Below are 13,350 nucleotides of genomic sequence, written 5' to 3'. Positions count from 1 at the left end.
TTAGTTAAATGTAATTGACCCGAAATTGTTAGATAAGTACCTAAAATTAATTCTACCTACTGTATATTACTTACAATTGCGATTTTTTTTTAATTTGATCTTGAATTGATACCTTCATCATAACTTGCATTATTAAAAGTTAAAACGGATTCGAAATAAAGACATAAAAATTAAAATGTAATTTTTACGGTCAACATTTTTAAACTAATTACGTACTTAATTTTATTTACTCAATAAAATTATGCAAATGACTTCATTTAAATATGCCCTTTACAATAGGTATTAATTAAACATACATTTTTACGAGATTTCATTACATTCCTGTTCTTACTTTTATTTTACTTCGGTTTTTATGAACAGGTGTAATCAGATTTTTTAATAAAATGCATATGAAAATATACACGACAGTTACATAATATTCACTACTATATTAACTCATCCACTAAAAACATTATTATTTTGTATGTCTTTTCTGTCTGTTTCTCAAAATATTAACTACGAACTATCACTTGTAAACAGCTGAATTTATAATAAGCAACTATAATTACTGCTATTATTTCTTAGACAAAGTTATAAGGGCTGTCAAAAACTGCAACTAAGATCATCCAGACCATAGAAATCTAAATAACAAGACACTAGAAGTCGTAAGCTTGCGTGACCTTGTCGCCACTCAGGTGATTTTCACATCACCAGTGCATTCGTCACTGTTCAGTTGCTCTGGAGACGTATGAGTGTATACATGGTGTGTTTCAGCAATTCCCATTGCGGAAATTCTTCCACAAGTTGTAATTATACTTATAAAGGAATAATATTTCATCGGAAAATATTTTTTTTTAGAAATAATGCCGTTTTTCCTCAAAATTATTGAATATTTACAAGTATTACGAGTGTAACCATAGTAATCGAAATAACAATGAATGACACAGTCGACCATTCTTATTATCACGTTTGTTCGTATTGGAGCCAAAAGTCTCATATACTTAGGGATGTTATTCTAAAATAAACCGTAAATTCGTGCGTTAGGAGACATATTCAAAAGCTTAATTTAATAGTTAAGTTAGTTTTCACTAAAATCAGGCTGTCCAATAAAAGGCATAGTTTACTTGTGTGTACTGTTTAGCTTTCGGTTTGAATGTGTTGATTTTGGCGACAGCGGTTTTCATACGAATTATGACATTATAGCACTTCTATGTGTCTTGTTATTTAGATTTCTATGATCCAGACGGACTATCCTATCCTACTAATATTATAAATGCGAAAGTTTTTGAGAATGGATGTATGTTTGTTACACTTTCAAGCAAATACTACTGAACCTATTACACTGAAATTTAGCAAACATATAGAGGGAAACTTGGATTAACACATATGATAGGTTTTATCGGGAACGAGAGATATGCGGGTTTTTCTATGAAAACGCGGGCGACGCCGCGGGCGGAAAGCTAGTATCCAATAAATGCTTAGCAGCTATAAAGACTTCAAGTATGGACTAAAGAATGCACTTGCTTGCATTTCTCAGAATCAATATCAATTATACCTGGATAGCTTTTTCTTCATTATTTCTTGGTGTTGTGACAAATTGCTGATTCCTAATTAGTAAAGGTATGTTTTTGTTCGTGATTTGATTAAGCAGAGGCCGGTTTCCTAGATTTATGTAGTGTCTTCATTGCAGTAAATCTTATAAAGATTACAAAGCTGAAAGAGTTTGTTTGAACGCGCTAATCTCAGGAACTACTGGTCCGATTTGAAAAATTATTTCGTTGTTAGATAGCCCATTTATCGAGGCAGGCTATAGGCTATATATCATCGCGCTAAGACCAACAGGAGTGAAGCACTGCGGGTAAAACCACGGGGCAAAGCTAGTATGTCGATAAATAAGGCTATTGATATGCTAAAACTAGCATTACATTTGAGAAAGGCGTTACAAAATGTAAATTACGCAAAATTATTCACGTGATCTTACGTTGACTTGCATAATGAAACCTCTCAAAGGAGCTGTTTTGCTTAGACCATGTTAGTAGAAACTACATACAAAGTCTTAGTGAGATAAACGAGTATATTTTTTTTGTATAAAATTACGCTTAAAAAAGGTTCACATAAAGTTAACAATACATGTATTTATATTTACGTTGTTTTATAAATAAATTTATTTAAATAAATCGAAATAAGTAATTTAATATGCAGATCTTACAATATAAATAACCTGATGAAATGTGTTGTTAAAAGTGAGATTCTTGTAGAAATATCTATATGTTTATCTAAACAAGACACCTTTTCCAAAAGTGCATCATGTCATCTTCGTACCAACTGAGTTCACTTACAAAGGAATTCACTGGAGAACCTCGCTAAGGTCAAAGGTGGCTTGTAACGAGATGCCTGTGCTAAAATATATTGCGAACCTTTGGGAATTCATTCATTTTACGTTTTACGTGAATTTCCTTTGAATTAAGAAGTATGGTCTTTAAATTAGGTACGTTATTTAATCGAGTGTGTGTGACTTAAATTATGAATGACATTATTTTAAAGAAACTTCCAACTAAATGCACCATACTTATCAATAAATGATAAATAAATGTTTCTTTCTTTCTTTCAATACTTTTATTAGAAAGAAGGTTTTTTTAGCTGTATAGGCTGCATTTATATTAACCGATTTCATCATTCCTGGAGATGTAGATACGCTATATTTCTTGTCTTTTTCTTTCAATTTAAAAAATAGCATTTGTCAAACTGCAGTCATTCATTTTCAAATACTTTCAACTGTTTAAATTTCAGACAATAATTTTTGACCTTTTCTTTTGCCCAAAGGTGCGATAACCTAACTCTAACCTAACATATGTTAGGTTAGAGTTAGGTTATCAACTTTAAACCCTATTTTTTAACAAGCTGCGCTTCGCGTTTCACCCGCATGGCTCCGTTCCTGTTGGTCTTAGCGTACTGATATAATATATATAGCCTTCCTCGATAAATGGGCTATCCAACACCGAGAGAATTTTTCAAATCGGACCAGTAGTTCCTGAGATTAGCGCGTCCAAACAAACAAACTCTTCAGCTTTATAATATTTGTATAGATATCAGTTTTACCTACCAAAAGACCAACAAATCCATTTACTGTAACACTATATTAGCACATATTAACTAGCTAACTAAATTCATTAATTACTAAACCGTAATTCATTCTCACGCCTCCATTTAGCGACACCTGAGCCAGTTATGTTTTTGTTATTCTGACCACGGAACCACCATCTTACCTGTGAACAACAAAAAATAGAGTAAAAAACGCGGTCAAGCAAGAATCTGCACAGATAAAAAATATTATAGCAAATGTTTTGAACAAAAATTATAATTTTATGTTGTCGAGCGTTCGCGTGGTTTTCAAAAAATTTCATACAGCTTCTTTAGCGTACGATATATGCAAATTAAATGCTTATACATAATATTGCAGTCCTTATTGCAGTCTTTTCAATCTAAGGGTTATATTCGCCTTCGCTTCGGCGGTTTAAGAATTTCGCCATGCTTGATTAAAGTTTAGCCTATGACACTTCCCAGTAGGCTTTTCACCCGCAGCTTCGCCCGCGTAGACAAAGGACAAGCCGCATAGCTCCCGTTCCCGTGGGATTTTCGGGATAAAAACTATCCTATGTGTTAATCCAAGTTACCCTCTATGCCTGCCAAATTTCATGAAAATCGGTACAGCAGTTTTTGCGTGAAGGAGTGCAAACATCCATACAAACTTTCGCATTTATAGCATTAGTAGGATAATATTTGTCACATTATGTCAACGACCATTGTCCAACGGAACCCCAACAGATGTCCGCGACAAGGGACAGTTAGCTAAGCCCCGGAGCCGCTCGGAATACTAATTGCAACTGTTCATTACTGTTATGTGTTTGAGTTTCAGTTGTGACTTGGAGAGGAATGTTTTTGACATATTATGAGAATGGACAAATTTATTTTAGATTTTTTAGAAGCCGCGGGCGGCAAGCTTGTGTATTATAAAAAACATATTTATAGTAATAACTAGTAATGTTAAATAAAACTGCTACTCACGTACCTGCAGCAGGGGCAATTTTGAAATTGGACTCTTAATTAGCTCCTTAATTATGATGTGTATAGACAAGCAGGGGCAGTTTAGAGATCAACTGAAATTGCTCCGACCGCCGACCAACCGAGATTGTTCCAATATTGCCCCTGCTGCAGGTACGTGAGTTTTAGATCTAGGTTATAAATAAGATACTAACGTATATTATATTTAACTAGCTGTGCCCTGCGGTTTTACCCGCAGTGCTCCGCTCCTCTTGGTCTTAGCATGATGATTTATAGCCTTCCTCGATAAATGGGACACCGAAAGAAATTTTCAAATCGGACCAGTAGTTCCTGAGATTAGCGCGTTCAAACAAACAAACAAACTCTTCAGCTTTATAATATTAGCATAGATACGTACAATTGAAAAAGCAGTTCATTCAACATGTTAGTGAACTTAGCAGATCATTTTCAGCAGATCAAAAAAAAAATTTGAGTTCTTATCGCGTGCAGTTGAGTTCTACAGTTCCTGATACTTTTTAGAAATAGTTCTGGCGTTTTTACCTTAAAAAACGACATTTGAAAAAATGATCTGCCAACTTCCCGTAGTAGATAATTTTTAGCAGATCAAAAAAAATGTGAGTTCTTATCGCGTGCAGTTGAGGTCTACAGTTCCTGATACTTTTTAGAAATACTCGCGTAAAATGAAACACTAGAAAATTTATTTATGTCATATTTCATCACGCCGTAGCACCATGCCGTAGCAGCATGCCGTAGCATTACGCCGTAGCATCACGCCGTAGCTTCATGCCGTAGCATCATGCCGTAGCATCATGCCGTAGCATCATGCCGTAGCATCACGCCGTAGCATCACGCCGTAGCATCACGCCGTAGCATCACGCCGTAGCATCATGCCGTAGCATCACATCGTAGCATCACACCGTATCATCACGCCGTAGCATCACGCCGTAACACATGCCGTAGCATTACGCCGTAGCATCACGCCGTAGCATCACAGCGTAGCATCACGCCGTAGCATCACGTCGTAGCATCACGTCGTAGCATTACGTCTTAGCATCACGTTAAGCCGGGTCCAGGTCGGGTTTTTTCAAATGTCGTTTGTTAAGGTAAAAACGCCAGAACTATTTCTAAAAAGTATCAGGAACTGTAGAACTCAACTGCACGCGATAAGAACTCACATTTTTTTTTTGATCAGCTAAAAATGATCTGCTAAGTTCACTAACATTCATTCAACGTGCATGCTTCATTGATCGTCACATGTTATCTAACTTTATTACGTTTCTAGCCAATCATGCGTCACTAATAACGAGATATGATCGAGATATAGATATAATTTACTGTTAATCATTAATTTGATTCGAGTATTGATAATAATTTGATTTGTAGTTTGGATTTTTGGGTTAGTAACGCATTTAATTAGTAACTAGTAACGTAAAAAAATATAATTTTACACATAGACATAGTTGAAATGAAGTTGTTTTAGAAGTTCAATCGCGATCGTTTAAGTGAGGTTGTTTTTCGCGATTTTGTTGTTTTTGTTTTTTACATTACTATTAATTCTTCATCTTCACGTACTAGCTGTTAGACCCAGCTTTACCCGTAATTCTCATCACTACGTAGTATAAAACAAAGTCGCTTTTTCTGTCCCTATTTCCCTTTGTATGCTTAAATCTTTAAACTACGGAACGGATTTTGATGCGGTTTTTTTTTAAACATAGAGTGATTCAATAGGAAGGTTTTAGTGTATAATTTATTAGGTTTGAGGCAAAGCGGGCGAAGCCGCGGGCGGTAAGCTAGTTTATTCTATAACGTAAAAATCCAACGCTGACAGAAGAGCCGGGATTCGAACCCGCGTCCTTCACGATAATCCGGGACGAACGCCTGACCAATTCAGCCACCCGTGATCCCATGGATGGAGGAATGATGACATAATTTTTGAAGTGATTCTTTATATTACCCCCTATGACGTCACAAAGGCATAAATTACCCTCTAACTCTGTCTCTCTATATATATTAGCATACATTATAATGTCTGCATTCATTACGCGTCGCGAATGGAGCGCCGTCACCTGTCTCTATACCCAGCCATGCATGCATTCGACACACTCGAATGGGCAATGTCACATGTCGTTCGTTGTACTTGACGTAATCGTTAGGTAAGGTTGTTGGTTTGTGAACGTATAATGTAGTGGTTTAATTAGAAATTAATTGTAAAGGTTTTAAGCTTCATTATTATTCGCTATGTAAGTACCCAAATAAATATTTCTATGTATTTCATCGCACTATCCGCCAACCCGCACTTGGCCAGCGTGGTGGATTATGGCCTGTACCCTCATAGGAGGCTCGTGTCCCAGCAGTGGGAACATATATGGGCTGATGATGATGATGATGATGATGATGTATTTCAAACTTTAATCTAGATAAGTATATGATACGCTATTTACATACCAATTTTCATGTTAGGTACCGTAGGTACTTTTTGTGAAAGAGTAACAAACACACATACCCATCCCTTCATCCTAACTTAGATGAAACTTAATAGTGGTATATGTTAACTATACATCAGAATAACACATTAGCTATATTATAACTTGATTATTCGCGGGTGAAACCGCGCGGCAAAGCTAGTATTATTAAATAACTAATACAATAATCGCATTAACTTACATCAACACAAGTCACAACATACACACACGCAATGCAAACAATTTCGCTGAAACTTGAACTTGAAAACGAAAGTAACGCCGGAGCATGTTACATGCTCACGTCACGGTGATAAGAACATTTACAGCCGTACAAATAAAAACTTGCTTATTCAAACCTTATGCAATGCATAGATATGATAAGAATAAATAAAGAATAAGGATGTCATAATTTCTTACAAATAAATTTGGAATAACGTCAATGTATCTATGCTCACGCTATGCAATAGGCGCGAAGCGGCAACGTCGCAATTCATTCTCAAAATTATGAAAAACATTGAAATTGTCTACGGTTAAGCCTTGGTGCTGTCATTTTGCTGACGCTCGTTTGACTTCGTCGAATTTGTTGTGAAGTTTCATCATACGATGTTCTGTTTATTTATTTTTTAAATATTTATTGGAAATAATTTAAATATATCATTAAATATGCAAGCAAATGATAGATAACGCTATCCAATATCTGGAGAACAGAAGATAAACCCACTTTGAGATAGAGAGTTGCCAAATAACTGGTACTCGAAACATACAACTCCAGGCTTAGAAGATTTATATTTTCAACGAAAGTGTATATTATTGTGATAAGTTTAGAAATAAGTTTTATGTATGTATGGTTTGGCGCATGTTGTAAATAAATAAATCATTATAAATATCAAAAGGGTTTTTCATAATTTCGTATATTTTGACATTTCATACAAAATTTTCCATTTCAATAGGTACGTAATGAAATTATTAATTTGCTCAACTTTTCCTACTTCTCGTATTACTCTCATTGCTATTATCTCAAATTTAGATTGAAAATTGCTTCTAAAACTTGTAAAACACAGCACAATGTACTAAAAGATATGTTATAACTCGGTTATGTCAGACTTATACTAGGGTGGTAGCCGTTATAAGGACGGAATAGCATTAGTATGAATACTTATTACGAAGTTATACTAGGTTACATTTATTTCGTGTTTATTTGTATGATTTTTCCTTATTCTTAGTTTATTCTTTGCATAAAATGTTATAACTCGTTTATTTGTACGGCTGTTAAAATTTAATTCGTACTAAAATTGATTTATTCCTTTAAACCAATTCGTACAGGGAATTCGTATATATATATGTACTGTCCATGGGAAATTATTGTTAAAAAAAAATAAGGCGAATCTTAAATACTTATTATTTAACATATAAAAGTTCCCTTGTCCCCTTCTGGTCTGGGGTATGGGGCAGATGCATTACACACCTGTTTAATTGACCCATTTAATTACCAGTAAGTATAATTCTGTGCTCTCATAATCCGTAACATTTTTGTGGGTTTAGGTAATATTTCTTCAACACAAACCCGGATCTCTCACTATCTCTCCTACTTATTAACCACTGCACCACGAAGGAGGTCAAATAGCACAACTATGAATGCATATAGATCGAATTCAACACAAAACAAGTTGTCCAAGGTCAGGAAACAACGAATATAATCAGACCATTCGAGCCTAACGGACTGCACAATACCTCTCACAGATTCTAATGGATGAATATGTAAATAATTAGTAAATACATAGGTAACTAAACTAACATAGGTAAGATAGCTTTCCACCCTCAGCTTCACCCGCGTTGTCCTAGGTAAGATAACTTTTCCCCCGCGTTGTCCCAAACTTACCTACATAATAATAAAAGCTTCCTGGAAAACCACACTTTTCACTGGAAAATGGAATAGTGTTTTTCAGTGTATCACGTACAGACAGACGTGGCGATAGACTTTTTTTGTGGTATGTCTTCCTGTATCCTATATCATTGCCCCGTTTTTGACGTGACAACGTCTTATAATTCGATAGCCGGCTGCACGCACGAAAAAATATGACTCATGCGGCGTTACCTCGCTCTGAGGCGTTCCATGTAGGCTCGAAGTGCGAGCGAGAGCGCGGAACGAGCGACAAAGAAGCACAATAGGCCGTTGTCACGTTCAACTATCGTCAGTAAGGGCGTGTCCACATGTACACGGCACGGCGCCGTCAACGCGCAACGATGCGATGTCGCGGCGCGGTGCGTTGCCGCGTCGTAGAAATTAACGTTGCCGTATCGTAAAAATTCACATCACTATGCCGCAACGTTACAGGGCACGGCAGCCTTGGCAGAGAAGTGGCAGTCTGTAGCACATTGTGATCAGATTTAACAAAATTCTGTGATTTTAGCAGAATATGACCCCTGCAGAAATTCTGCTAGTTGCTTGGTTAATCTGCTAAAATATGCTAAACATTAAAAAAAATCCTGAATTTCTGCTCTGCTGAAGGGTGGCCAAGGCAAACACACCAACAAAAACGTTACATAAAATGGAAATGATAGATTTTTCTATGTTTCTAGCACAACTATTTCAATGAAACCTAGTTAACTTACAATAAATGTTGAATTATGTTAAGATTATTAAGATTCTGCTAAAAATTTTCAACTTTATCTATTGTGCGGCGTATTATGCTAAGCCCTAAATCAGGGTTCATATTCTGCTAAAATCGCAGAATTCTGGTAATTCTGATCACACTGTGCTACAGACTGCCACTTCTCTGCCAAGGCTGCCGTGCCCTGTAACGTTGCGGCATAGTGACGTGAATTTTTACGATACGGCAACGTTAATTTCTACGACGCGGCAACACACTGCGCCGCGACATCGCATCGTTGCGCGTTGACGGCGCCGTGCCGTGTACATGTGGACACGCCCTAAACCGACTTTACAGACAACCAATTTTTTTTTGGTAAAAGCAAGTGGCACTGATTAATAAGATACAGGTCCATGAAAAATCGATACGAGGAAATTAGCATACATCCCTATTGATATTTGAATTTATAAATTGAAGGATACTGTATACGCGAATACATTGTAGGTATATGAAGATTGATGACACATTTATCCAAACTCGCTCATACATTGACAAATTAATTTACTAACAAAATATACAATTGAGTTACGTCATACCTATACCAACTTAAACAAACATAGCAATTTAATTAACTCAAATATTTTTTATTCCCTTTTATAACACCATAATTAACTGCCTAATATAATGCTAATACGAATTTTTCGTAACCGTAAACAAATTCAAACGCTAATTAATTGTGAACACAAACACAAGGTCAGGTGATGTAATTGAATTACGAAATAACACAACCTTTAACTTTAATATCTGTATAAATAAATAATACTTAGAAATGCCAGTTTGTAATGTTAAAATAATAACACTTTAAAATCGTTTAAATGTTTAGACTTTAGGCACTATGTCTATGTGCCTATGAATTATTAATTTATGACACTTCATTGTACATATAACAGGAATTTAAAATAAATGAATACATAAAATTGGAAAGTGTACATACAATATACAATAGGCGGCCTTATTGCTTAAAAGCAATCTCTTCCAGGCAACCATAAGAATAAAGGACATGTAAGACATTGGTAAAAAGCGAGGGCGCATCAAAAATATATTTATTTTTAGGCAAACAATTTTTTAAAGCCTTTGTACAAATATGCGAAACGGCTTAATATATTCTCAAGCAACCACTGAAACAGTAACTTAAATGCTACATACCTAAAACACATAATAAAGATCAAACGAAGTCACAGTCGTCAAACAGTATAAAAATTTAGCTATAATTTTCTTGAAACGCGGACGAAGTCACAATCGTCAAATAGTATTTTACTACCTAACCAATTTAAATAAAAGCTGTACATTCGTGTAAAATAAACTATGACATACCTAATTTGCATTTTCCTGCCAGTAATACGTCAAATAGGCATAAAAAGTGGAGGTTGCTTTTTGTGATGGTTCACTAGAATATTCTGTATCATAACCATAGAAATCTAAATAACAAGACACTAGAAGTCGTAAGCGTGCGTGACCTTGTCGCCACTCAGGTGATTTGCACATCACCAGTGCATTCGTCACTGTTCAGTTGCTCTGGAGACGTATGAGTGTATACATGGTGTGTTTCAGCAATTCCCATTGCGGAAATTCTTCCACAAGTTGTAGTTATACTTATAAAGGAATAATATTTCATCGGAAAATATTTTTTTTAGAAATAATGCCGTTTTTCCTTAAAATTATAGAATATTTACAAGTATTACGAGTGTCACCATAGTAATCGAAATAACAATGAATGACACAGTCGACCATTCTTATTATCACGTTTGTTCGTATTGGAGCAAAAAGTCTCATATACTTAGGGATGTTATTCTAAAATAAACCGTAAATTCGTGCGTTAGGATACATATTCAAAAGCTTAATTTAATAGATAAGTTAGTTTTCACTAAAATCAAGCTGTCCAATAAAAGGCATAGTTTACTTGTGTGTACTGTTTAGCTTTCGGTTTGAATGTGTTGATTTTGGCGACAGCGGTTTTCATACGAATTATGACATTATAGCCCTTCTATGTGTCTTGTTATTTAGATTTCTATGATCATAACACATTATTACCTATTGCTTGAAAAACTAATTTTCTTCATATATGATAACTATACGGATACCTGTTCATTTGAGTATCATTTAAAGTTTGAACGTATTTCATTGAATAATATTAGACTCCATCACAAGTATGATGACCTTTAATTTTTTATTAATAATAGTTAATTTAAAACCTTTTAAAGGATTATCTTCATCTCATCTTAATTTACAAAAAAAATCGCATATATCAACGTAATTTATAGTTTCACTTAAAAAATCAGACCAATACTATGTGACATGTTTATTATCTTAATTTATTACCTAACTTTAAATCAAAACGTATTAGTATTTTCATATAAACAAAATCGCCACATTCTTCAATAGCCGCGTCCAGACCGACCGAGCGCGGCTCGCGAGTCCCGCTCGCGAGCCAATAGTTCGGCCGGTGTGGACGGCGCTCGGGCTTCCTCGGGCGCACGTTGGCTCGGCCGAGCGCCGCTCAGCCCCGAGCCATGCGTTGTCGGTTTTTGGCGATGCTCAAAGGCGGCTCAGTCTGAGCTGCTCGCCCGGTGTGGACGGACATAACGACGCTCGCGAGCCAGAATCAAAAATGGATAAAGAAGACAGTATTCGCTTAATACAACTTTACGGAAGCTTCAAAATGTTATGGGATTCGAAAGATCCAGATCATTTAAATAAAAACAAGCGAGTTCCTGTTCCTTTAACAAACTGTAACCGTATTGGTTTCGGTTTTGGTACAATTTTTTAATCCAGATTTTTTGTTTCTTTTTTCTTTTTTTCATGATATATCCAGACAACACAAGCGCCGCAGCAGCTAATAGAACGTGGTTTTCCATCGTTATACGGAGATAAACTGAATGCTCAAACCGGCTCACCTTGGCTCGCGAGCGCGGCTCGGAACTTTTCACAAATAGCTCTGGTGCCACGGCTCGCGAGCAGGAAGTCTGAGCGCGGCTCGCGAGCCGCGCTCAGCCGGTCTGGACGCGGCTAATGCTCTATGATTTAATCTTATACCTATAACTATAACTGTAAATTATTTACATGTAAAATGACATAATACATTAAAATAATACAACTCGAATTATTATCACGTATTTCTTACTAAACTCTGAATTCCTTAGATAAGATTATTTTAGGAAACTTATCAGATATGTAAATACGACAAATAAGCCTATGATTTGTTTTATCATGATAGAATAAAAAAATCGTTTTGTACATTCCTTAATAATCTGTGAAAAAAGCAAAGCTCAGAAAATAGCGCGTCACGTTCCTTAAATTCAAATTTCGAAAAAGAATTAAGGCTTATACATGCGCTAATAACCTTGACCATACTTGACGGATCTCAAACCTCTCCCGCTGCACCTTCTTTTTTCCTCGCATTTTGTATTTAAAAAGATACCAATCAGTGAAACAAAAAATCCTCGTCAGGGATTGTTGTGTAACTGATAATTTATTAAATATAAAATTTTCAGAGCTCTAAGTCAGCAGGTTACGAAGTTTATAGAGTATTTGCGGAAAAATCGATGACCACGGCACATTTTTTTTCTAGAAATCTATTAACTTTGGAAAAAAGTCCACGCGAGCAATTAAAGATCAAAGACCATCCTATTTTATATATTTTTTTCGGTATTGTGCTTTATGTTGTACCAGATTTTATAGAGGTTGAACATAGTCGAAATTGCCGGGTAACGCCTTAAGAAAAAAAACAAAATTCGCGCCACATTCGTACACGCATGCGCGTAGTCCCATGAGACGTCCGTGGTTCAATGGCCGCCGCTGTGACCAATGGCTGGTCAGGGTCTATGCGTCTATGCTTGATTTAAGATTTCGAATCCAGAATATTTTATAGCTTTTTTTGTGATAGCAATGAACTTTGACATTTTACGTAATATCAAATGGAGTATCTTTTATGAATGTTTTGAACTGATATAAAATATGTAATAAAAGTTACGATCTTAATCTAATTTCAAGTTCATCAACTGTTGCACAAATATTTCATTTTTTCTTTAATGATGATGATCAAATTATTTATTACTGTTTCGTGCAATATCGTAACGCATAGTTTTTCTATTTGTCTACCAAATAACAACTAAATCCAGTGAGCCGGCTAAGCATGAAATAAACGTGTTTATAAATTCACACATTTATGATATGCGGAGATACTTTTTCATACTCAC

The sequence above is a fragment of the Colias eurytheme genome, chromosome 25 (genome assembly GCF_061535395.1).
Source record: "Colias eurytheme isolate Ceu_HAF_F1 chromosome 25, ilColEury1 Martin Lab GWU primary, whole genome shotgun sequence".
Taxonomy (NCBI): Eukaryota; Metazoa; Arthropoda; class Insecta; order Lepidoptera; family Pieridae; genus Colias; species Colias eurytheme.
The sequence above is the reverse complement of the archived record's forward strand: the minus strand, read 5'-3'. Positions refer to the sequence as shown.